The sequence below is a fragment of the Neolamprologus brichardi genome, chromosome 16, assembly GCF_056152115.1.
Source record: "Neolamprologus brichardi isolate AB-2024 chromosome 16, ASM5615211v1, whole genome shotgun sequence".
Taxonomy (NCBI): Eukaryota; Metazoa; Chordata; class Actinopteri; order Cichliformes; family Cichlidae; genus Neolamprologus; species Neolamprologus brichardi.
The window spans coordinates 7,547,386-7,570,823 of NC_142119.1; the positions used below are offsets into that span (position 1 = coordinate 7,547,386).

At 39.9% G+C, this 23,438-nt stretch overlaps 1 long non-coding RNA gene across 1 annotated transcript; it reads left to right on the forward strand.

Moving 5' to 3' along the window:
• Nucleotides 1-6,941: 6,941 nt before the first annotated feature.
• LOC148098132 (uncharacterized) lies at nt 6,942-15,834 on the forward strand. Its single transcript, XR_015716570.1, has 3 exons — nt 6,942-7,015; nt 8,021-8,141; nt 14,917-15,834. It is a non-coding gene; the product is annotated as an uncharacterized LOC148098132 (long non-coding RNA).
• Nucleotides 15,835-23,438: the final 7,604 nt, after the last annotated feature.

A 23,438-nucleotide genomic window follows, 5' to 3' on the forward strand; every position in this document is an offset into this window, starting at 1 on the left:
TCGGTGAATTTTGGTTGGAGAGAGACAAAACCTGCAGCTCAGAATCAGCGCAAAAAAGACGTAATCACGGCGCGGACCTGACGCATCAGAATCGCTGAGCTCTGACAGTGTCCGTGTTCAAGCCGTTGGGTGAGAAAGCCGAGAAAGACAAAGTTGATTCTGATGTGTCGGGTCCGCTCTGTGTTCACGTCTTTGTGGAATCCGTTAATGAGTTGATATCGCTTTATTCAAGCTACTCACCTCTCTCTTCCACATGCACTTTCAACTGGACCACGGCCAATCAGAGAGGTCCCGCCCCTGACTATCTCTGATTGGTTTAGTCCACGATAGGGGCATAATGTGTGTCTGTTGTTGACCACACGGAGAGTTGCAGAGATTTTTTTTTTGTTGTTGTTACCCGAACAGTTGGTCGCACAGGTGCGACCAAATATTTATTTTTAGTCGCACCACTGAAAAATTTGGTCGCACTCTAGATCCCTGCATGGTATTAATTATTCTTATGTTTACAGCTCTTATGCATGCTCTGAGGTTAAGCATAAAGAAAACAGGTTGTGGTGTCACGTAGGTAAGCATGTGTTCTTAGTATCACAGTGCAACATTTTGTTGGCCGTATCAAAAAGAATCATCTGATTTCAAAGTGCTTTAACTCTGCAGCTGTTCACCGCTAACAATCGAAACACGTACGGCTGCACAGATTCAGGAGTTTGTCGTAGTTGCTGCTAAGTAGCATAATAACAGCAGTGTCTACATGTGTCATGCAACTGGAGCAGGAAACGTTGGACATGTACACAGACCAAACGTCCAGATCCAGCAGTGTAACAAATGTTGCCTTTTGAATTCAAACGATTCTTTTTGAGATATCTTCTATATTTTACCGATATCCTGCTTCTGATGGTAAGCAGCTATTAATGCTATTGATGGTTGATTGATTACAGTGTGTGAAGGATGAGGAACAATAGCGAGGACACGGTGTGCTCGACGCAGACATGCTGTAATGCTGTGAAAGCGCAGAAGATGAAAAGTAACAGATGAGAAAAAATGAACTTGACCAAGTGCAGGGCCGCCGTGAGACCCGGGATTCATCGCAATGATTCAATAGTGTCAATATTTATTACTGTAGCTCCATTAGCGATGACTGTGGCTCATTAACATGGGCGCTGCTGCTCCCAATGACCTTCACAATCCCTGCTGGCTCTGTTGGATTTACATCAGATTGAATAAGATGTGTTGAAAACGAGAAGATGAAAAAGAAGAAGGAGAAAAGAATCTTTGCCAGAACACATGCAATTAGTCCTGCTGCATCTGAAGAGGTCCTGACATAAAATCGCAAAACTTTCCTTGCAGAAAAAAAGAAAAAATCAATACTTGACAGTACATCACTGAGTTAAATCATAGTATTGGATGCCTCAGCTTTTCTTTTTCTTTTACATGCCCCTTGCTGAGTTTGTTAGCCAATCGAGTCAGTTACAGACGGGTCAAAACATAGACTTGGGTGATGGAAAAACAAGTCAAGCTATAAAATTCACTTTTGTCTGTTGACTATAAAACTGAAAAATGAACAATGTTTTCAATTATATATGACTAGCGGCAAATGATTGAAGTTACACATACTTGAATCAACATTTAAAGCTCTCTCATTAATATGCTGCAGTGCGTTACAGTTTCTAGGATCTACATTTCTAACCTGGAGATCGTGACAAACTGTGTCACAGAGCAAAATCCATTATGTATGTGTAACAGGGTCATAAATTACATTGTTATAATTACCCAAAATGTGTTCTAAACCCCCAAACTGTTCCTTTTATACCTGACTTTTAGGACCTCCAAGCCTGTAGTTATGTTCATTATCAGTTAGAGCCCCTCCTTATTATTTTCTTCTTCTTCTTTGGTGCAATCCTATAAATACAGTGTACCCCTTTTGCCTCTCCCCTTTTTTACAATTCCCCTGTGGGAGAGGTGGGTGTCATTTCTTTCCAACACTTTAAAACACACATATAATTCATATTTAGCCACCTGGATGTTTCTGATTGTGATTTTAGTTCAATTATTGTCATTATTAAGCCTGTTTTTGTTAGATGTTATAAGTGTGTAGTATGTGTGTATCATAAATGGGTTTTAGGCGCCATAAATGCTAGCATGAATATATACTTCTTGCTAGCTTGGAAGTTGTGGTGGGTTGAGCTAACCCTCTTCCCCACTGTTTGTATTTGGTCGTAGGAGCTGGAGTGGGCAAATTATTTACTTGGAGGTCTTTCTTTCTTTTACCTTTTTTATCAGACACAACACAGAATCACACCGGTTACATATGCAAATCAAATTACATATAACACATCTGCATAGTTGGAGCATATGTAGCCTAAATAAGACTGCACAAAAATACTGAATGCATATTGGTATAAATACAGACAGTGAACAGTGCACACAGTGTGGTGCTTGCAGAGATGGTTACTTCATCAGTTTTAGCTTTTTTTTGCTGTTGCACGTAGAAAGTGTCCAGTTTAATATAGGCATGAATTGATTTCCATTTTATTGATTTCTGCCTGCTGTAATGTCCACTGTTGCCGGGTTCCTCCACAATAATGCTGAATTTATGTACAGTATTGATCACTAATTACTTAAATATAACAGATGAGATAATTTTCTCAGTTATATGGTTTAGCTTTATGTTGCAGAAGGTACTGAGACACTAATACATACCTTATACTTTATAAAATAATGACGACGGGCCTTAGAAAATGCATTAGAAAATGGACTTTTATTATTTTATACTTGGCTAAGAATTTCAATATTTACTGTCTCTAAGCATCGTCCTAAAGCCGTGTGCCACCTGCTTGTTACTAAAGTGTCCTTACTATAGCAGGAGATTGTGTGGAGATTATGCATGTTTTCCAGAATCACCTGAAGATTAGCCCTGCAAACACGTCTGCAGGTGGAGGATTTGCCACATTTCCAGTGGAATCAGCACCCCAGCCTCTCTCATTCATTCAGCTATTTTGGCCAATAACACACACACAGATAGCTTAAGAAGTATAATTAGCAGATGAGCCTTTGTGTGGCGTTGTTGCCTCTGCCTGAAGACATGTTGGAATGCAATTTGAATTGTTCATGCCAGGAGCCCGAAGCCACGAGTCAATCAGTGTCTCGGAGCCACTTTGGCAGCAGCTTGCTCTCACATGTTAATTAGTAACGACTTTCCCTTCTGGCTGCAGTGTGAGACAGCACAGCAAAGGTGAGATACTTGAGGGAAATATACAGGAAACTTCCAAGAGCTCAGCCTGGCGTTTGATCTGCCGGGATGGCTGTTATCTATTGTTCGGTTTCATTTGGTGGCAGTAAATGGAGATGAAAGTGGTGTATGCTGACACCTGCACTGCTGACAGCATCTTAAGGAGGCTCAGTTCTGCTGGGAAACTTTGACTAACAAGTTAAATCTTCTCCAGTTTGATGCGATATTTGAATACGCAGCATGTGGAGCGGTGATGTTTGTAGCAAGAACCATTAAATGAAATGTGATTTCAGATTGATGATTGTCAGAGTGAATCGTTTGATTTATTTTTAGGTTTACTTAAAATAAATTGTAGCAATGCTGAGGCCATTTCCACCAAACACATAATTCAGCAGTTATTAAAAAGCAGCCGCACTGTTTCTCAGGCTGACGACTGAACGTGTTGCTGCGCTCTCTGTGTTTAATCGTATGGATGAGCTCGTTGTCTGCCTTCCTCTGGTTTCAATGTATTCGTCCTGTTATTTATTCTGCTGTCTACTATTTATATTTTATTCCAGCACAGTTGGTGTGGAGCACCCACAGTTTTGTTGTACATGGACAATGACAATAAATGTCTATTCTATCCTGTTCAGGCACCTCATCCTGTCTGATAATTAGTGTTTTTTGGCCTTTTTCGGAGGATTCTTTGTGTGAGAAATAAATGATTGAGAATTCTGCTGATAAAAATATTCTGAATTTCAAACCGCTGATTGCAGCGAGCCCCACAGAAGGCTGCAGACGCTCATTTTAATAAAGGCTCTGAGCTACACATGAACAAAATTTAAAAGCACCAGACGTGCTGACCTTTCATTGTGCAGCCATTTCTTTTCTTGTGCTCTTAAAGGGAAGAATGTGAAAGCCCTTGAGAACAATGGGAATTAGTTCTTAATTAAAGCCGGCCACACATTACACTGTACGGTGCCCGTGGCGGTAAAATTAATTCTTTGCAGGTACCATTGAAGCTCTTGTTGATAATCCCAAATGAAGATGCTTTGATTCAAAACAGGGTCACACTGGAAAAAGAACCACCAAGCAATATCTTTGATGTGACACTGTTAAAGAAATAACTGATAATAACCAATGATTACTCTTCTCTGCCGTTATGCTTTCAGCTTTGGGACTCGAGGGAAAAAATTACTTTCTGATGGATCCGCTCGCTGGGCTATAAGTGCAAATCTTTTCACGTTCAAGCATTTAAACCATTTAACGTAATGCCACATAATGTGGTCTGAAGTTGTAAGGAGCTCTGCTGTGTAATTAAGTTGTTAACTTGGACACAATCCACTAGTTAGAGCTGCCAAGCATATGATGAGATTTGTTTGCGTCTCTCTACAGTAGCTCTGCCGTCTAATGGTTACAGTGACTAACATCATTCCTGCTGCTGGTGCAACTACAAAGAATCTGCAGGCCGTGCATATAACTGAATAACAGGGCAAGCAGATTACTCAGGTACATGAGTACAGGTACATACATGCAGTGAAAAATACTGCAAGCCGTGCCATTATGAAACTAGAGTTACTTCAAACTGTGCAGGCATGTAGGATTCAAACTCTGTTATGTGTAATTTTAACCGGAGGTTGAAGAATGCAACTTAAATTTAGAGTCAAATGATGAAGATGTGGGTCAGTCAGTGTACATACTGGTTGTTATTCTTTGTATTTTAAAGGTCTTGCAGCTGATTTGAATTTCACACAGTGGCTATAATGAAAACACTAGCTGTCCACAGACTGCATAAAGTACCACATCGGTTGCACAAAGGTATAAAGGTAAGTCAGCAGGAGTGCAGTCCAAACAATCTGAATAAGACAAAGAAAAAATAACCACTGATTCTCCGTATGCACAATGGTGGTCATGGCAACCGAGCAGATGCAACTCTTTTAAAATCCCATTTTTCCAGGCAGTGATTCATAATTACTGATAATTACTGTCGTTTACAGTATTGACGAGATTATTCTAAACAGCCATCTAGAGCCAGTCAAACATGCTTTGACTCTTTATCTTTTAATCATGAAAACACGTCTTTGTCACATTTATGTTAACCATAGAAATCAAACTTATGTAAAGGTGGCAGTTTTATTTATCTGTTTTTTGTTTTGCAGGTTTTTTTAGTAAGGTCAAAGCTACAGGTACATCTGATTAATCTTATACAGTATACAGTATTCCTACAGTATAAATACTTATTGTGCTATACAGTTTAGATGCAAGGATGAGAAAAGTACTCGACCTCTGCTCGGGCTGATAACAATCCAAATCATTAGCTCAACTTATTTGACAAAGCCTTGCTGCACAGGGTCGGGGTATCACATGCAGGATGCTGGTTGGCTCTCTAATTGCTGGATTTTAGAGAAACAATATAAAAATGAACCAAATTGTAATGGCCATGCGAAGGACTCCAAAGATGTCTGACACAGCAAAGCTTGTAGATTGCTCTCTGTGCTGGTTATCATTCAACATCTATCGGCCGTGGGACAAGCCAGGAACCAATCAGATAGTGGACAAGTGTGTCAACTAATCGGTGGTTTGATCTCTGGCCTCTCCATGTGTCCTTGGGCGAGACTGCAGCTATTGGTGAGCTAATGGGCCTAGAAACACATTATGAAGTGCTTTGTAAAACTCCTGGAATGATACAGTATATTTTGAGTGATGTGTATTTGATGACAGTAGTTTGCAGATATTTCTCTGGCAGCTTCAACTTATAACCTATATGATATTAAAATCTTAGTTTGTTGTCTTCTGTCCACCAGGCCTCTAAAATCATCCCAATCAGGAGACCCAACTTTGCCTAGTAACAGCAGTCCATGATGCACTGACTGATTTACTCCAAGTTATAGTCCAGACTAGTGTCAGATAGTGTTTCATTAGGATAATTTGAAGAAGATTTAGACTGCAGGCAGGAATATTATCTGTCTACACCTGTACAGAACTGACATTTTCCTTAATCAAAACTATAGCCCAACAATAAAAATAGCTCCAGGTTGATATACAAAAAGATACGATTTAGATGGAATTGCCTGTCAGCATTTTTATATAGCACTTTTCTGGTCTTTTCAACCAATCAAAGCACTTAGACTACAAGCAACATTCACCCATCCACACTATTATCTTATACATGCTGCACTTTCTCCATCACACAGCAGCGACGCAGTTTTTCCTGCTTCAGTATCCTGATCAAGGACATTTGACACAAAGACCACAGGTATCGGAAAATTTCACTCGTGATATTTGTAGGTTGTTTTTTTTTTTTTTAATTTGACAATGTTGTTCATGACAACCCAATTTAGAAAAGAAAACGTAATTATTACAAAATACATATGCTTATAATCTTTGGGAAATGACTGAGAACAGCGTGTATGGAGCCGGGGGGAGGTCACGTCACTTCACATGAAAACGCTTAAGCACTGATTAGAAAAGCAGACAAAAAGCTGTCACCGAGTTCTAAACAAACTCCAAGCATGTGTGGTGGAGTTTTGAAGTTGTACATCTCTGTTCCTTACATTTCATGTTATGCCTTTATTAATGTTTTATTTGTTGCTTTGACTGTTTTCGAATAGAATATGCAGTGAAATATAGAGGGAGATAAGTAGTGAAAGTTTTGCCTGGGTTGATTGTGCTTCGATCCATTGGTAATGCCTCAGGGCTCCAGTAAGTGGGTTCGCGCGCTTCCTCCTTCACTCAATACAGACGAGTGAGAGTTAGCGCTGCGTGTCTGTGCCGTTCTTTCACCTCTCCTCACTATTTCCCCTGTTTAAGGTAACAGTCATGCACAAATCTGTATGAATGTGTGTTACTGTTGATTATTACGTTGTTATCATTGTTCATTGTAGCGAAAGATGTGAGTTGCGGACTGTTTTTGGCTGAGAAGTTTTAGTTAATCTCTGTTGCTGTGTATGCTAGTTTTCGCTATTACTCCGCCATATTGTGTGAAGATTTTTCTGTTACTATCTGTATAAGTTAACTACTGAAAGACATGCAGTACTTAAAGTATTATTTCATTGCTGTGGAAAGTTAGTGACTGTGTCAGCTAACATGTGCGAGTTAAAAAGATGTTTTTGTCTAATGCTACAGTTCATGTTATCCAAAGTATTCTCATCAGCTAATGCAGCGAACAGTAGTGACTTAGTTTGGATACAGTTGTCCTGAGACTGAGTGCATCCATAAGAATATTGTTTTGGTTGTATTGCTTCTGAAACTCAACACAGACGAGTGAGAGTGAAAGCTGCGTGTCTGTGCCGTTCTTTCACCTCTCCTCACTATTTCCCCTGTTTAAGGGCACAACACATGAACAAATTAAACTGTATGATAGTTTGGGAGAAAAATTTGAAAATGCAAATGAAAAACAAAAAACATCGACAGAAACCAACTGAAATTCAGTACAGCGAAGTTTCCAGACTTGATAGTGGGAGAAAACTTGGTGTTTGGAGTTTGTTCATTAATAAATGACAGTTGTTCTTTAATTCTTTATTACAGGTTAATTCATTATATATTGAACTGCATGTTAATACTGAGTAACAACTTGGCCCACTTAAAAATTAAAATTTTGCTAATGCAAAATAACTCGTTTCACTAGACGATGTGACTCACCTCCTCCTCTCTGTAGAAGCCACAAACCTTTCAGTTGTTTGTGTGTGTGTATCAGACATGTATGTTTATGTATAAATATGCATACCTCACTAAAACCCTGCCCAGCATTTGTCAGAATTTTTAAAGCTGTTCAGAAATTCACTAAGTTGATGCCATTTGTCTGATTTCTTTCAGCGAGTGCACGCCGACGACCCTCTACCTACATCACTGCAATCGACATCTACACGATGTGTCAGGGCGATCGCTGTGTGGGTGTGGAGAAGAGGACCAGAGGACCCAAACACAGGACTCACGGGTTGGTGAAGGCTGGTGTTTACTATGTTAGCTGGATGCACAGAACATAAGAGATAGACTGAACTGAAACTGATGATTGACAGCAACAATGACAACATCAGGACCTGAGGGCTCAAATACCAAGCTAATGATGATGATAGGAGTACACAGGTGAACTTAACCTAATTAATCACACACAGGAATTGGAAAAGGACAAAATGCACACACACCGAGGCTAACAAAATAAAACAGGAAACAACAACAGTGAAAACAGTGGGTCAAACCCTGACACGATGATTGATTGAAAAAATATCTGATAAGGTCTCTGATCACAAAGCATTTGTGAGAGCTTTTAATGAATTAATTGCTTGCTTGTCTGTGTGTAACTGTCCAGCGTGTGTGCCTAGTGCAGCGTTGTGTAGAGGGCCGGTATATTCACAAGCCTTTTTTCACGTCTAACCTCCTTACACAACATTGCATATATCATTCATTTATACTGCCTTTTCATATAACGTTGAACAAAAGCTGGAATTGAATGACCGGCCTTCTGGTATTCACTTTCCAATATACATGTACCCATTTGCTATTTTTGATAATAGGGAGTGCAAACAAGAAAAGTGCAGATTGTACTTATATATGTAATTAGGATGACAAAAATGTACATAATCAAGAAGCGGCACCGTTTGCCAAAACAGTAAATGATCATGAATGCAGAAGTGTTCTGGTTGCTGTGCAGTATTCATTTAAACGAGCTCCTCACAATACAAGTACAAAAAACCTCTCATTTTCACCTGCTGCTGAGAAAATGAGATTTGCCACATTGTCCAAAACAATTCCAGATGGCGTACGAAGGAACTAAGAGGCATTTTGCATCCAGAAATATATGCATCCCATTCTCCGACAGTGCCTATGTTCCAGTTTTACTTTGTAATTTGTCTGTATCACTTTCTCTCTTCATCTAAAGTATGTGCCATATGCAAGAAGAAAAAACCCCTTAAAATATGCAAAGTACCACTGCAGCATATTTATACAGTGACACATCCGTGCATTCTCCTACATCATGAGCCTGAGGACTGTACATATCGGTCAGTTATTTTTCAAGGTCTGAAAAATGGAAGGTAAAACAATCACAGTTTTATGGAGGACGGGAAAAGATGTTGGCAAGTATTAACTAAAAGCCGAATCGATCGTGGACTGAAAAATGGGGATAAAATCATTGAGTTGTCAGATTGCTACCTGCTATAACATATGAGGGAAGAGATGGGCATGAAATCCTCATAAACCAAAATGCAGCAGTCTATCATCGAAGTGAGATGAGAAGGAAATGTTTCATGCAAGGTCACAGCGAAGCAAATGTGACATTAAAAACAGCTCAGGACGTTAATTCATTCTAAATGTGCGATTTATATGCCACGGGAAGCTTACCTGACAATATGTGCCTTGTAAAGCTTTGTGCAAAGGTCAATCGGAAGTTTCTCTGACAATTTTAGAAACTTTTAGAAGTATTACTTGGTTACAGTGATGACGCTCGACATTAGAAAAAGACATTTGTTTCATTTATTTGTCAGGAATCATGCTATTTGATCAGGTACTCGAACAAAAGACCAAAAAATGAGGAAGATGAATTGCAATACACTTCCAAATGATGGCTTTATTTGTTTTTTCAAAGTGCTTATCTCCTACTGCCAGGACGCTAAACAGGCTGGTTCTATTGTTGTTTATGCAGGCTACTTCTTTTCCACTTTGCAGGTATTTGTTGGTATTGCAGATTGATTGTGCTTTAATCAGACTGTGGACAATTTATCGAAATTCATACGTTCCCACATGTGGATAATGAGTTCGCTCGCGCTGATAAGGTCTTTGTGCCCCAGCCGAGACTTGTTGATCGGTCACGGCCAATGCACCAGCTGTGTTCAAAGGCATTTAGCTGCGGTGGCAGTCAGGCGTGAGGGGATAGACCTGGGAAGTCTGTTGTGTATGAGGAAGACAATACCTGACCTTGGCCTCGTGGTGTGAGCTGCTTGGCAAAGAATGTGCTCCACTGTGAATGCAAATGAAAAGGATGAGCACAACACAGAAGGAGCTACCTGGAACACTGAGTCACTGTGCTCTCTAATTTAGCATGCAGCTCACTCTCGAGCTGCGCTCTAATATGACTACTGTTCTCTGATAAAAGGATCTCGGGCTATGAAAGGATGTGAACAAGTTTGGGTAGAGGAGTCGGGCAGTGGGGGACTTAATGATGTAAACCTTCTATTCAAAAGATTTTAATCTGTGCTCTGTGGACACCAGTGCAGACTCTCTGGTGTCCTCAGCACTGTGGCCAGAGGGGGCCTACCACTCAGTGCATGTAAACCATTTGTCAACTGCCACACTGCATGCCTCAGTGCTGATGTGAGGTCTGCACCGCTCAAGTCTCACTCCTGTGAGAGCTCAGATCCTAAACTCTTACTAGGATTCTTCAAAGCCAGTGTTTGCCAAAATCCAAAGTTTTTAAACCTGACCCAATATCAACGTAAAGATATTTGTTTTTTCTACTATTAGATGTTTAAAATGGGCTTCCGCCAAAGGGTGGCTGGCCTCTTCCTTAGAGATAGGGTGAGGAGTTCGGCCATTTGGGAGGGGCTCAGAGGAGAGCCGCTGCTCCTCCACATTGAAAGGAGCCAGTTGGGGTGGTGTGGGCATCTGACAAGGATGCCCCCCCCTGGGCGCCTCTTCTGGGCTTCTCTGCTTGGGCTGCTGCCCCCACAACCCAGCCCCGGATAAGCGGAAGAAAATGGATGGATGGATACTTGTTTAAAAGTTAAGTTTAAGAATTGCACCAGATTACAATAAATGGTACTCCTGTTTTCCTCTACCTACAAAGCAACAAGGAGAGGGATCTTTATGGTGTGTGGGATGTGCCTGTGTGAAGTGTATGCATCTCATTTCAAACCTTATGGCAGTTTGTGAAACTTTAAAACCTCTGTTGTTCATCTTCTGTTCTTTCAAACTAGCAACTTGCTGAAACAGAATAAAAAGTCTTAAGCCAAAAAAGGTTTTTAATGCTTTATTTTCTTTTCACTTATATGCATAACTGCTGTGGTTGTGCATTGGGATTTGAAAGATGGCAAAATGCTGTTTGGAGCAAGCCGTTGGTGATGTGCTATTTTTGTAGCAGGCTGTGCAGGCTTGGGTGCATGTGAGAGCTAAAGTTGAGAGCCATTATAGGCATTCATTCATTTCAAAAGTTGTTATAAAATATACAAACACATTGTACAAAAGTCTACAGCCAACCATATTTTGCTTCCAAGGAGTTAAAGTTTTCTAAATGGTCATAAGCGATATTCTTCAACATTTTGAAGGTCTTTAAAGTTTTTCTTTGGACGCTGGCTGTTATTTTTTTCCTCTCATTTTCACGCTAGTCCTTGTACATGGCCATTTTCTGAAGATTTCTTTTGTTTGCTTGTTGAGCTACTTAACACTGAACCGTAAATCAAGTCTGAAAAAAAGGCACCTGAGTCAGTGTTGTGTTTACAGAAAACAAAAGGCAAAGAGAACCAATTTTGTCTTGTAATTTTAGGCATTTTTACTGGCAGCCTGCTGCAAAACACATAATATGTTAGCATTTTCTTTACTTGAATCTGCGAGGAATGCAGTTTGACAGGCAGAAAATCATATTTTTGCACTAACAAGTCAGTAAGTGTGGAGGAGGTCAGGAGAAAGGTAAAACCGTGGGTGTCTACAGCCATCTGTGAAACACAATGGGGGCTCTGTCATGGTTTGGGGCTATATTTCAGCCAGCGGTGCTGGGAATCTTGTCAAAAGTGATGAAATTATGAATGTAGAAAAGTGCTGTCAGGTTTTGATCCATCCAGAAAACGTCTGATTGGCAATGGCTTAATTTTTCAGCATGACAGTGATCTAAACACACTGTCAGTGCAGTGAAAGCACACCTGGGCGGAAACATACAATGAAAGACTATCAGTCATGAATTGAGCCTGGACCTCAACATTACTGAAGCAGTGTTAAATCATCTTGATGCAGAACAGAACAAAAGGAAGAAAGATCCAAAAAAAAAAATTTGAATGTCCTTCAAGAAGCTAGCAGAACGATTCATGAAGAAAGTAAAAGAAAGTTGCCTGAGAGAGTTCAGGCTGGATTGGAGATAAAGGAAGTCATCAGTGACTTTCAAGCTTTTCAGAATTAAAAAATAAACAATTTTTGACTGTTGTACACTAAAATACAAGTAGGGCTGGAGCCATGAAAGCTAGCTATCTAGGTAAACACACAGGACAAGGGAGCACAAAGCACTAAAGGAAGACACAACACGGACAAGAGGCTCTGGTAAACACACACCAAGTAACGAGGGGACAGGAAACAGGCGGGAAAACAGCAGGAACAAATCAGGAAAAACGAGACAAGGGAAGTGAAATTAGACACAAACCACAAGAGAGAAAAGACCATAAAAGTAAAACAGGAAGTAACTGCTGACAGACTCACACACGCTAACTTGACATAGAGACAAAAGACAAACACAGAGACAAGACTGAAGGAAACAAGATCCAAGCACTAACAGCAGACTATAAAGCCCGAACACAAACCGTGAAGCCACAAAACTAAAAACCACGACAGGTATACGGTTCGTTCTAGTTTTACTTATATAGAGAAGCTTGAATTGAGTTGCTTGAAAGTCAATTCAATTTATTAATACAGCGCCAAATCACAACAACTGTCACCTCAAGTGCTTTATATTGTAAGGTAGACGCTACAATAACACATGCAGAGACAAACCCAACAATCATATGACCCCCTATGAGCAGCACTTTGGCGACAGTGGGAAGGAAAAACTTCCTTTTAACAGGAAGAAACATCCAGCAGAACCAGGCTCAGGGAGGGGCGGGGCCATCTGCTGTGATTGGTTGGGATTAAACAGGAAGAGAGGGTAAAGACTCGAGAGAGCCAGAGATTAATAATAACTAATGCAGAGAGGTGGATAAACACATGATGAGTGAAAAAGGCGACTAGAAGAAACACTCAAAGTCTGAAATATATATTAAAACAAGTCTTTGTTATTAAGAAAATGAGAGAGGAGGACAATTAGAGGAATATAGTGAAGAGGAAATGAGGGCAGCTAGGAGAAGGATGACGAGTGGAAAGGCGGCAGGTCCACATAAGTTATGGAGATTTGTAGAAGAGAGAGGAGTGGACTTTTAGGCCAGACTGCTTAACACACTCTTGGACAGTCAGGATGCCTGAGGAGAAGTGTACTCGTACTGATTTTCAAGAATAGGGCTGATGTGCAGAGCTGCAGTAAATACAGAGGGATAAAGCTGATGAGCCTCAGCCCGACGATACGATAGAGTTATTGAAGCTACGTTAAGAAGAGAGATGATGATCAGTGAGCAGCGGTGTGGCTTCATGCTGAGAAAGAGCTCTAAAGATTTTCAGATTGTTGATGGAAAAGTATAGAGAAGGTCAGAAGGTAATGAACTGTGTCTGCATGGAGGATGGACCAGAATGGACAAGATTAGAAATGAGCACATCAGAGAGACAGCTCAGGTCGAGCAGCTTGAAGACAAAGTTAGAGAGGTGAGGCTGAGCTGGTTTGGACATGTGCAGAGGACGGATGGAGAAAATATTGCAAAAAGGATGTTAAATATGTAGCTGCTTGGCAGGAGGAAGATTCGTGGCTGTAGTGAAGGAGGACGTGCAGGAACGGGGTGAGATGGAGGCTCTAAACGCAGAGACAAAGAAGAAGAGCGACCTTTGTCATTAAAATGGAAACAACAAAGACAATGACCTTCTTGAAAAAGGTTTAGTCTGATGTGTTCTTTGCTTGTAGCTCAGGGAATCTGCGGTGTGAATTCAATACTGCCACGCTGTGTCACTTTCCCATGCAGGAGGGAGCACGGTGCACCAAACAACTTGTGTACCAAATGTGGGGCCAACCAGCCCGGGGGGAGATAGCACTGCCCTCACAGAACTACTCCCAGTTTTAGCTTATTCATCAGAATAACACTCACAATGTATGCTGCAGTCTTACTGTGTTTGCTCACTACCTTAATTTTACAGCCACGGGCACACTGAGACATCCTGTTGTCTTTTAAAAGAATGTGATTAGAATAAACATCACACAATTCCTCATAGTTTTAAATGGTCATCAGGAATGCAATGTAGCGCACAACTGCTACTGGCCAATTTAAATTTGAATGCATTTATGACTCACTGTGTCAACATGGGAAGCAGAAAGTAACGGCAGTGGTGAGAAAGTAAAAGCTTATTAGAAATGATCTTAGTTCTACCTTCATAGGAAAAGCACACCTGCAATCTTCAGGGACTGGATGTCACATTTACAGTGTCTGATATGTGATGCTGACTGCAGGATGATACGTCTACACATGGATGTGGAAACAAAAGAAGATCCCAGTGTGTTAATGATCATGGGTGGAAAGCAGGTTCACTTCAGTTTGGTGCTGTAGTATTACAATATCAGCTCTTCACTGGAAATATGATTCTTAATAATAATATATTTTAAACCATATCTGTCTTTGTTAGACATTAAAGACCTGAATTCATCTCACTTTTTTGTGCCAATGCTACATGAATCTCTCATGTCATTTCTATTTCTTATTACTTTGTGCGTGTGCTGCTGAGGTTAGCAGAGGCATTTTCACATCTTACACATACAGCAGAGAAGCGACTGACTGCCAGGACATTTAAATGACAAAGTGACAAAATCCCCCTCAGTGAAAATAACATGAGGAATAATTACATGATGCTCTAAACGACTGTATCTCTGTTGCTTTTTCTTCAAGTGATCCTGAATCTGTGGACTCAAGATCAGTGCCAAGAAGACCAAAGTCCTCACTACTGATGAGCACGCAGCGACCGTGCATCTCGAAGGCGTGCAAATCAAACAAGTGCAGGGATTCAAATACCTCTGGTGCAAGAAAAGAAAGTGGCATCAACAGCAGAAATACACTCAAGAATCGGTCAAGCGGCTGCGGCTTTCACCTCCCTCTGATGGCCCGTCTGGAAGAAGACAAACGTCACCCTCATCACCAAAATCTGCCTGTGCTGCACACTGCTGTTGCCCATTCTTCTCTATAGATCAGAGACCCAGGTCATCCTCGAGCACGACCTCAACAAGCTCCAGCTCTTCCAAATGCGCTGTTTGCGTCAGATTCTCCGAGTGTCCCCTGTCTCAGCATACGTAGTCAATGACACCAGCAGCCCTCGATGGAAGAGCTGATCCAGAAGCGACGACTGCAGTGGTTTGGCCAAGTCTGCCACATGAGCAAACATCACCTGCCATATCGCCTTCTACTGCAGTGTGACGCACCCAAGAAGACTTGGATCAAGCAAATTGAAGACCATCTTAAACAACGACGTCTAACCCTCGAGCAAGCAAAGGTTAAGGCCAGAGGTTGCAAAGCCTGGAAGTGCATCGTTGACCAAGATGGAAACCCTACGGCACCCACAGCGACGTACTGGCTTTTTGAACAACCTCCCCTGCCGACCGCCAGCTAGGGACAAAAGAAGAAAAGAAAGTGGACTCATTGTGGTATCAGTCTGCTTAATTTGTATTATATCGGGAAATATATAAAACATTGATGTAAATAATGTTGACTACTCTTGCATTTGTCATCAGTCATCATATATGTGTCAAAAACAAAGCGATCAGCAGGGAAATCAGGCATGAACAGACTGAAAAGTTACGAAATTGCAGTTAATTCTATGACTAGTGCTGTGAAGAATAGCAATGCCCTCGTGTGCTCAGAGCAGCAGGCTTTGGATAACATGAATATAGTTCTTCTTGACTAATTCAGTGAAATCAATTGTAGCTGTCCAATCAAGAGAAGGTGAAAGCATGGGCTGCTTTTCCAAGTACTTTACATTTAATTGACTCTATTTCTGGAATCATTCCTCAGCTTTATAAATTGTTAGATAATAACACACCTGAGCAGCTACTGAAATAAATGATTACTCTTTTGTGGACACTTTTATTATGCAAAAGACAAAAGGAAAAGAGAAGAACTGCGCTTCAGAGGTCATGCACTTTACAGTGAGACACTGTCATACCTGGATGCTTTTTCAGACTGTGGTGAAGCAAAGAACTGCTCACTTATAGACGTATAAAGTACTCCTCAGTGGAGACAAGAACACACTTTAATTCCTGGTTAAAACAAGACAACCGTCTGACTTTACATGCAGAAATTTTTTTAGGCTTCATGAAGACAATGCAGTTGCCAGAGTGAGGAATGTAAGTGAAATGACGCAAAACGGAAGCAAGACAAAATACGGCAATTAATTCAGTCTAGGGTGGCTTAGAGAAAGAGCGCGCACAGGCAGTTCAGATGGTTTTCAAATTCTTAGCAAAGCTTTGTTGAAGCTATAATGGTTTGGCACCTCATTACAACACTGACCTTATTGTCAAAAGGATCTTCTTTTAAAAAGACTGATTAATATTTATATATAAAACTCTCAGTCGCTCCCCTGAGGAGGGTGTTTTAAAGACAGTTAATATTCATTTAAAGAGTTTTGGATGAAAAGGTGTCTTTTCACTCAGTACCAGTGGGCACCACAGGAAGCGGGATGACCCTTTAAGACCTACCATAGAACCAAGTCCGCCAGAGCTTGTATTATATTTTTACATGCTGTAGTGCCATTTTTGGGAGCATTTCAAGTTACTATACATCAATACAACCATTATAGCCCAAATTTTAATAATATGTATGCATTAAGTGCATAGAAATTACATAAATTGCAAGAAAGTGCAATAAACTACAAAATAATTGAAAATCGTTTTTTTTTTAACATATATTTCTAGTTAGAGAAATTTAAGAGGCTTATCCCTCAAAACTGTAAATACAAAAAAGTTGCACAAAATAGTTTCCCACCACAGAAAATTTATTTTGAGTGTCTTCATAGTTTTATTTTTGAAATACACCAATTTTTATATACTGCAGGAAAAACGAAAATAAATATTATAATGCAAATTTGCAAAAAAGCAGCATATGCATCAAAATAAACTATTTCCAGCAGTGCAATATGAGTCCTAAGCATCCCAGAAACGACACAGAAAGTCATAAAGTCAAACATAACTTTTAAAAACACCAGTATAGGCTCATCAGGCCCTGAAGGTAAAAAACCTGTCGTTGATGACGTCACTTCTGGTTTCAGTCAGGTTATGGCTGACATGCGATAGTTCGTGCTGATGGACATAGGAAGTGTTACGAACAGCTGATCAGATCGGCAAAGCATGTTTCTGGAATATTATGTTTTTGTTGCTGCAAGTGCTTTTTATGCAGTTTTTTGCAAAGCTATATGTGGAAGGAAACCGTGACCTAGGACAAGCTGATGGCATAAGATGTAAGTACAACTCCGCCGGTTTCATATGCAAAAACAATTATTGCGCTAGCATACGTGGTTGCAGATCTACAGGGATTTAAAAGTAGTTGCACAAAACAGAGTCTGCTGCTCTGATTGGTTTTAAAGGGTTAAGCAAACAGTATCATTAAAGTTCTTCATGACTGGACCAAATGTCCTCTTTTTTGGAAATCAAAATATGGTCACCATAGGCTAGCTGGTATATAATGATGTGCTATGTGGTGGCTAGCTACACAGCTACTTAGCATAACATAAACACAGTGAAGCTGGAGGATGAATGCTAACTTTTTTCCACTCTATAAAATTTAACATGAGGGTTCCCGATGGTTAGGGACAAATACAGTCACATGGCAGGATGCTGTAAACAGACGAAACTTCAATCAGGAGAACAACTGAGATAATCCATCCACAATACGAGGTTAGTCATTAATATACTGCTGCATGGGGCTGTAGTTACATCGTGAGGGTTTAAAATCTGAGCTTTAAAATGAACAGTGGTGGTAAAAACCGAGAGAGGCCGACAGTGTTCACTGACTGTTTTTAGGGGCTTGTTCAGATTAAATAGAACAAAATACAAAACATGTTAAAAACACAACAATAATAAACACAGAGTAGTTTGGACTCAGAAGCAGGGGTCATATGTCATCGCTTAAAGACTGGATAATGAGGTACAGTAAAGAGTAATTTTCACCAGAGGTTTGTTTTGTTGTTTTTGTTTCTAATGTATGTGATCATGTTGTTGTTTTAATCCTGAGATGAACTTGAATTACAGTAACACAGGATTATCCATCCTTCCACTTCCTTCCAGACTTAATTAAAGTAGCTTTACAGAAATCATTTTGCATCACACAGGTGAGTGCTTGTGTCACATATAAAGCTGCTCATTTTGATTTAGTATATTACTGTCCTCTCCTGTCCATTATTAAAGGATTTCAGCCAGTTAAGAGCTGCCAGCAGATGACACAAAAAATGAAACAAACACAAAAACCCAAACAAAGATATTTTTTGGAAAAAGCAGGAAAAAATAATGGGTAGAGGGTAGAGTCTCTGGATACAGAAGAGAGTGCACGATCTCTATTCACAGCCAGTGTTTGCAGCCATCAATATGATTGTGTTCATGCACACTGCGCCAGGTAATGCATACAGCGAGCTTCCTCTGTGACAATGGACTGAGTCAACTGCATAATGGATGATGTGTCAAAGTTGTCATGCTTTTTTTGCATTTTGAATGTTACTATTGTTTGAACAGTAAAATTGTGACTGGTCGAAAAGTACAATCTGCCATCATAATTACTGCTTTGTACTCTGTGTAGGATTAGTCATTCTCCTGCCTGGAAATGCAGGATCCTTTATGAGCCCCTGTCAAATCCTACTGTGCTGTGTGTCACACTCTGAGCTTGAGGGGCGGGGTTAAAGGATGTTTACACAGGCGTCTTACCCTCCTCTAAAGGCCATATTCTTATAACTCCATGTGTCATGTGAAAAGTTCAACATTTCTGATCTCTGTGTGTTTTAAGTCCAACCTTTAGTTGCTTTTTTACACTAACCAAGCAGCTTCACTAATCAGAAACTGGAATAATAAACTGCAGAACAGGTGAGCTTCATCTGAGGGAACTCTCGCCCCTCGTTTGAATGTCAATTTACTGACAAGTGCACTAAAATAAATGACTTATTTTTAAAAATGTATTTCTATGATAGAACCACACGAGTAAAGAAAAACACCATCTGCCATTAGGACAGTTTAGCTCATCACAGCGGTTTTATAGATGTGATTTTGACAGAGCTACATTTTGTTGTTCTTGTTGTGTTGCATGGTTAGAAAAAAACACACTTGGTGACAACCATTAATTAAAAACAAGCAAAGAAACAAAACAAAACTATCAATTAATTGTTTCACTGGGGAATTATTGTGGGAGACTGGATCATCTCTCTGGGGTTTGGAGCTCATCCATCAATTTACATGTGGGCGCTTTGAAGCACTCTTCCATCTCATCATCATTAGACGGAGCAAAATAGAGCCTGTGGGTCTACTTTTCCTTGTTGTCCAGCTGTTTCACCAACTACAGAGTGTTGACAAATACTAGTATTCACTGTGTATTTCATATTATCTGCATAACTGATCTGTCTTATCCTTATCCTGGAAATGCTGTGTTTATGTCCTGTGCTGCGTCGGTCTCGTTGGCTTATATGGCTGTCTTCAAAAACGTATGCTACACGACACAGGAAGTGGCTACGTGCTGTGTTTTAAACCTTTACTCCCGTAATAGTTACAACAGATGTTGCACATACTGGGAATGTAAATAAATGAATGAGTGATTCCTCCTAAAACTGTTTCCTCCTACAAAATAAAAACAAGCACTATAAGAGGAAGTGTTAGTGAACATGGCAACAGATGAAGTCTGTGTTGATTTGACAAATAAATCTAAATAAAATCTTCAGGTTCAAACCTTCGGGGATATTGGGGTTGTTAATGCGCCTGGCTTTTCCATCTCTGGCTGTACATCCTGAACAGCGTGTCCTTCACCAAAAAACAGGAGAATAAAAATGTCAGGAAAAATATTAGAAGAAAGTAGAAAACACAGAAGTCTTGGGGCTTAACAAGACTGACTCTCCCCTCAAGGTTGCTCTTCTTCTTCTTTGAACAACATCAAGTTTACTTTTAAATACTTTTTGCCAATGACAAATACCCAGCGTGTGCATGAAGGACCCATCTTTCCTGCAAGATTTTCATTATATTTGCAATATTGTTATTCATGGAATGATAACAGACAAAGCTTTATTGTTCACTCCCCTAATTATTAAGCACTTACCTGGTAAACCTTTAATAAATTAACAGTGTTGCTGAATAATTGCCGCTGCTAAAATGAGATAATAAATAAGTGAGAAGGTAAACACAGAAAAAACTGCAGCTATGCTAAGAAAGCCCTACACGGATATTCACAGAGTCAACAAAGCTGTGCAGCTGTGAGCGCCACAGGCTGGGAATAAATAAAATACTAAAAATTTGTACTTCTTGGAAAACAGGGAGAAACAGATATTTCATCAGGCATCCCAAAATTTTTGTCAGTACAGCCCAAATTGCATGATCTACTGCTGAATATCTGGAAAGATGAATCTGGTTCTTAAATAATTACTAATGACTGCATTTTTTAAAACATCTGCAACTATCTTTGCAGTGATGTTAAATATAACTTTTGATCTCACCTGAAAACCCCCCAAAAAGACATTTCATTGGTTCACAGAAGTGTTCAACGCAGTATGAGCGTATGAACGTGTGTGAATGTTAGACAGAAAGCACTTTAGCAGAAAAAAAAGGTTCATTCTCAAAAAAAAAATAAAAACACAAAAAACCCCAAACTTGCAGCCTGTGTTCATAAGTTCACCGTCTATTGCCAAACATTCATCTGTCGTTTGTCGTCGGCAGGCGATGAACAGTGACAGCATCCCAGCTAAGAACCAGGCAGATTTTCCAAAATTCAATTGAACTCAATTCAATGTTATTTATACAGCATCAAATCACAACAACAGTCGCCTCAAGACGCTTTATATTGTAAGGTAGACCCTACAATAATACATACGGAGACAAACCCAACAATCATATGACCCCCTATGAGCAAGCACTTTGGTGACAGTGGGAAGGAAAAACTCCCTTTTAACAGGAAGAAACCTCCAGCAGAACCAGGCTCAGGGAGGGGCGGGGCCATCTGCTGTGATTGGTTGGGGCGAGAGAAGGAAGACAGGATAAAGGCATGCTGTGGAAGAGAGACAGAGATTAATAACAGGTATGATTCAATGCAGAGAGGTCTGTTAACACATAGTGATGCCCTCTTATTACTTTATTATAATAAGAAGAACAGTATAATATCATATCTTATTATATTATTTGCTATTACACAAATAGTGCTGGTGGGAGGTTCTCTTGATTATTGCTGCCTGATGTAAGTGGATATACATGAACGTCTGAGCACAACTGCAGAGTAACAGCTGAGATGTAGCTCAGATGATTTATATACCAGAAAAAATAAAATGTTTCACCTTTTCTGAACTCAAACGTGACAAAAGTTTTAGAAAGTTAAACTGTTGACAGATTTCATGTGGAGTACAGTCTGCTGTCATGTCTCTTCATACACAAACAGCTTTTAATGAAGCCTGTGAGGAGGAGGTTACGTTCAGCAGCAACACTTAAATAAGTTCGGAGGTAATTAGGCTGCCCTAATTAGGCAGAAACCTGCTTCTACACATAGAAAACAATCCTAGGTGAGAATCAATAATTTGATGATGGGCTTTGCACTTCTAAAAGAATTCCCTGTTGCCAAATAAACATCCAGGAATATAACGATCAAAGGAAAGAGAAACCACTTCCTTACAGTGAAAAGTTATTATCAGTGTGAATATGATGATAGTAATAAACTCAGTTCTAATTTCTTATGTGCAAATTAATTTTGTGGAGAGCCTCAGAGATTCCCTTTCATGTGGTGAACGCTGCATGACTGCAGGTAAAGACAGAAACAGTGGTCAGCATGGAGAGCAGCACTGTAACACTGAAAAATATAATTTCAGGTGCTTTTTGATTTTGGGTGGCCAAAGATGTTTGCTAGTGTATGCAGATGCAAAAGGAAGCGGAAACAAAGAATAAAGAACGACTAATATTATGTGAAATATAGTTATTGTTAGCTTTGGGTTCTATAGCTTCTCGTGTATTCGTGCAAAGAGAGCCAAACAAACGCTTTCATGCTTTTTTTTTAAAAAAAATGAGCGACTGGACATGTCAATGACGGTCTGAGTTTGGGAAAAAATAAAGGGTTTGGTAAACAATAACGCTCATTCGTTTAAGTCCACCTCTCTTAAGTAGCTAAGTGGAGCTGATGCAGTGTGTGAGTCCTCCTGTCAGGCTCTACGTCTTACTGACCTTTCAGATCGCAGGTTGGATCTTGTGCTTCCTCAGGTGGGAGATGGTTGGCCATGTACCCAACTGTATATTCATGATTAAGGAAAAATTCATGCAGGAGAACACGAAGCCTTTCAGGCAGGGCTCTTCTGCTTTCTTGATTATTTGCAGGACTGTGTAGCAGGTGGAGCAGAAAAATCATTTGTTTGACAGATTAGAATCAACAACAAACATTTAAAGATTCAGTTTCCTCGTTCATTTATTGTATGATTGCCTGTTTAACAGATTCCTGCGTGATTTTTTATTTATGAAATTCTTCAAAAGTCAGTTCTCCATACCTCGAAATGTGACAGTAAAGCATTTTCAATAACGTGTAATAAATCACGTTCTGCCTGCTTGTCTCTGTTCATTCCTGTACACGGATCATTCAGCACAACTTTAAGACAGATTAATAAGACCGATCTCTACAGCTGCACTGCAACAGACTTTGTCTAGACTACGTTGCGTGTTCATGCTACAACAGCAGCCTTTGGCATCATTTTACTAACGGTTGTGTTATCACTCTCCACTCTTCTGGTTACGTGTAGGACGGCTGAGTTGGAGACGTGTGCAGGACAGAGATAAACCTCAGCTGAAGTAAGGACTTCACATTTTTTTTATTTTGCAGAGATTCAACATCAGAGCACAAAAAAATGATTTTAACATTTTTAATTTTAATGTTGGATGAAGACTCTTACTCCCAGCTTGGTGTCCCACCAGGCAGCTGAACGAAAAACTTCAATTAAAAAAAAAGTTATGAACTGACTGAATACTGAAAACTAAAGAATTTAATTAAATTTTATTTATATAGAGCTTCATATTATAAGGTAAAGACCAGAAGGTAATACAGAGAAAGCCCCAACTATCAGACGACCCCTGTGACCATCACTTGGTGACAGTGGGAAGGCAGCCATTCTATTATTTTTGCTCATTGATGCTAAATCTATATTGTGTTATGTGTTTAATGTTTTCAAATCACAACACATGCGCAGTATTGGGAAGGTTACTGTATTCCACTAC